The sequence below is a fragment of the Mustela erminea genome, chromosome 17 (assembly GCF_009829155.1).
Source record: "Mustela erminea isolate mMusErm1 chromosome 17, mMusErm1.Pri, whole genome shotgun sequence".
NCBI lineage: Eukaryota > Metazoa > Chordata > Mammalia > Carnivora > Mustelidae > Mustela > Mustela erminea.
In genome coordinates, this window is record NC_045630.1 from 36,034,127 (window position 1) to 36,038,391 (window position 4,265).

The 4,265-nt window shown below is 41.2% G+C and overlaps 1 non-coding gene across 1 annotated transcript; it reads left to right on the forward strand.

Annotated features, from left to right (window-relative positions):
* Nucleotides 1-275: 275 nt before the first annotated feature.
* Nucleotides 276-347, forward strand: TRNAE-CUC. The gene has a single exon. It is a non-coding gene; the product is annotated as a tRNA-Glu (tRNA).
* The last annotated feature ends 3,918 nt before the right edge of the window (nt 348-4,265 follow it).

Here is a 4,265-nt window from a genome sequence, read left to right on the forward strand (position 1 = left end):
CCCAGCGTCCTGGGATCGAGTCCCACATTGGGCTTCTTGCTCAGCAGGGAGCCTGCTTCTCCCTCTGCCTCTGTCTGCCTCTCTGTCTGCCTGTGCTTGCTCTCTTCCCCTCTCTCTCTCTGATAAATAAATAAAATTTTTTTAAAAACTCCATAGAATTACAGAAGAAACCAATTATATTAAAATACAATTATCAAAATATTTTTACATGTTTGCTACAGTAACCTATGCACGTCTTTATTAATGCATTAAATATCAAAATACAGTAGTGACGTTCCCTGGTGGTCTAGTGGTTAGGCTTTGGCACTCTCACTGCCATGGCCCAGGTTCAATTCCCGGTCAGTGAAGTCTTTCTTCTGAGGCGCCTGGGTGGCTTAGTGGGTTAAGCTTCTGCTTTCAGCTCAGGTCATGGTCTCAGGGTCCTGGGATCAAGCCCCACATCAGGCTTTCCACCTCTCTCTCTGCCTTCCTCTCTGCCTACTTGTGATCTCTTTCTCTGTCAAATAAATAAATAAAATCTTTAACAAAAAAAAAAGATACAGTAGCAAATCTAATAACTACCATAATTTTCAAAGTAGTGATGAGTGTAAATGATATTTTGTGATATCTACAGCAGCTATGTGATATGTAAATATCTCTGATTTCTATTGGTGATCACCACTGGTATGGCTACATATGAGACATTGGGAGCTTCCAACAAACAGTAAGCCAAACAGGATGTGGCATTAGAAATTTGTATTGAAATAATTATTTGATCAATTTTTGAAGTGATTCAGGAACCCTTGCTGGGTTCTGAAGAACTAAACTAAGGCCTTGGAATAGCTCAGTAGTGAACTGGGTACAGGATGACATCATTGGAAGGTCAGGAACATGAGTTGAAGTATATGCATCCTAGAACCAATTAGGCTCCACAAGTGTATGTTGCAATGACATTTATTTACTCAAGATCATCAGAAACTCAGTAGACTCTTCCTCAGCAGCTTCATCCTCTGATATCCAAACCTGGTAATAAAAATCCAGAGATCAACAGGAAGCAAAATTGCATTAATTCAAGGAAAAGCTATCCACCTCAATTGTTAAGTTAGCTTTTCTTTAAAAAAAATTTTTATTTATTTATTTATTTGACAGACAGAGATCACAAGTAGGCAGAGAGGCAGGCAGAGAGAGAGGGGGAATGTAGGCTCCCCACTGAGCAGAGAGCCCGACTCTGGGATCTGAGAGCCAGGACTCTGGGATCATGACCTGAGCTGAAGGCAGAGGCTTTAACGCACTGAGCCACCCAGGTGCCCCTAGGTTAGCTTTTCAAGAGAGGGATATAGATTCTACTTCTAGTTAGGCCATTTGTTCTCTCAAATGTCTTGGTCAATTCACATAATTCACATGTGTGTGTAAATATTCTTAAAGACTTTATTTTTCAGAATAGTTTATTGATTGATTGATTGTTTTAGGTATTGTTTTACTTATTTAGTAGTCTCCTTGCCCAGCATAGAGCCCACCTCGGGGCCTGAATGCATCACCCTGAGATTAAGGCCTGAGCCAAGATCAAGAGTGGGATGCTTAACTGACTGAGCCACCCAGTCACCCCTAGAGCTGGTTTTAGATTTGCAGAAAAATTGAGAAAATAGTACAGAGAATTTTCATATTCCCACACTCAGTTTCCCCTATTATAAACATCATACTTCAGTACATTTGTTAATATTAATGAACTAATTCTGATATATTATAATTAACTAGAGTCCATACTTTATTAATATTTCCTTAGTTTCTACTCAATGTCCTTTTTCTGTTCCAGGACACCACATTACATTTAGTCACCCTGTCTCCTTAGGCTCCTCTTGAATGTGACAATTTTTCAGACTTTCCTTGACAGTTTTAAGGAATAATGGGAGGTGGTCTTTTCTATAATGTCACTTAGTTGGGATTTTTCTGATGTTTTCCTCACAATTAGACTGGGAGGTTATGGGTTTGGGGGAGGATGATCACAGAGGTGAAGTGCTATTTTCAAAATACATTGGATCAAATGTATATCAAGAGTACATCAACATGACTTACTACTGTTGATGTTGACCTTGAACAGCTAACTGAAGTAGTGTTTACCAGGTTCCTCTGTGGTAAAGTTATCCTTTCTTCTTCCTGCCAACTCACTTTTCACATTTCTGAAATTAATTACTGAAGAGAAATAATTTCCATAAAGCCTGGTGAGAGAGAAGCAAAGGTCTAGAAAAGATTTGGGAAGTTTAGTTAGTCCACACTGGTTCCTGTATCCAAACCTTCCTGCACAGATGCATTTCTGGCTGGCCTAATTTTTTTTTTTTTTTTTAGTTTTATTTTTTTATTTGACAGAGAGAGACACAGCAAGAGAGGGAACACAAGCACAAGCAGGGGGAGTGGGAGAGGGAGAAGCAAGCTTCTTGCTGAGCCAGAGCCGGATGTGGGACCCAATCCAAGGACCCTGGGATCACAGCCTGAGCTGAAGGCAGATGTTTAAGAACTGAGCCACCCAGGCACCCCTGGCTGGCCTTCTTTTAAAGATAAAAAAGGAAGAAGCCTCCACAGTGAAAACATTCTAAACTCTTGACAACTGATGTTCCCTGACTCATTTAACAAATACATAGACTGTCCTAACCATGTGCATGCTGCTTAGATATGTGCATAGCTCCAAGGCATTTACACCATCTTAAATCATTTCTGGAACAACGTGGTGTATTCATACACACATACATACATAAGTGGAGAGACAAATGACCAAATAATATGCCAGGCTTATGGCACAATGGAAGTCAGTCCGAAAAAATTATAGTGGTTGTGAGCATAGGATTTGAATCCAAACGACCTGAGTTGATGTTCCAGGTCTACCCAACGGAGGCATACAACTTCAGGCAAGCCATGTAGCCTTTCCAAGCCTCAGTCCCCTTAACCGTAAAATGGAGCTAGTCATGCCCGCTACTAAAAGTTGTGTAAACCAAATAACCTCTAAAAAGCATCTGGCATATAGTAGGCCCTCAGGACACATAGCTCTTGTTACTAGATAGGGCATAATTACACAATCCTGCTTCAGAGTCACTGTAGACGAAATAAGATCTGTTTTAGATGGGCTTTTGCCTCTTGAAACTGAATTTAAGCAACACTCACAGTGTATTCTTAGTTTTCTTTCCACTTCCCACCTTCCTCCACTCCTTCTTCTTTCCCTTGTTTTTTTTCAGATATCATTACCACCTTTCCATTTCCTTAGACTGTCAGCGCCTTCATATCATTACCTACTGCCAAGCCCCTCTGTTCCGCTGGTATTTTTGAAGCAGCAGAACTTCTTAGTGACTGATAAGTACTCCTTTTCCCCCAGGTAGTCAGAGAGAGACAGAGAACTGGCAAGAGGGGGAAAAATGTTTCTGTGAGTGGGACTTGGATTCCTGCATTTGTTTGTTTTGTTTTAAGTGGTTGCTTTGCTGATCCTATTACTGTAAAGGGTAATGATATTTGGGAATAAAAGTCTATGAATAAGTAATGATAATAGAAGTAAGAACCAGAACTGTGGGATATAAAGCTTGTGTTAAAAATAGTCTGTCATTTTCAATTCTGCCTACTAAGCCTTTTCCTAGACTGAAAGATAGAGCTCCAGCGAGAGGAGCAGACAGCATGGGAGCTGTTCCACAACCAACGGGAAACCACGCTCCAGAGCAAACTGCCTTCTCTGTTGTGGTCAAACTCAATCTCCACTACCACCACTGGGTCCCTCTGATACAGGCAACAAAACTTTTTTTTTTTTTTTTTCCGAAGCCAAGTAACCAGAGTAATGCATGTAAAATGTATTGATTTAAGAATGGAAACTACCAAATGAGGGTCTGCTCTGGGAACTTCGTATTTCTTAAGAGGCAGTTCTTCTCCCACAGAGCGTCCATTGCTATGTGCGTGGCTGGAGCAGACAGGCCACCCAGGGATCCAATTAAAGTGCAGAAATAAGCAAAGGCTGAACCATAAAGAAATATGAGAAGAGACTGCGGCTCCAGATGAGAATTCAAATCCTAGCATCTGAGACATCATTCATTTCATTATCTAGAAGACTGGTCAAACCGAAGTCCTAAAACCTCAGCACAAATGGCTGCCAAACCCTGGTTCCAGCAAACTAAGAGAAAACAGACAACTGTGCAGGCAAGGGCTCTGAACTCAAAACACCCAGCCATCCGTCCAGGAAGCCCAGATCCTTGCACAGCAGGCCCAGATATTACAACGATATGAGCAATTGCTCTGGTGCCCATCGTGGCCTCGGA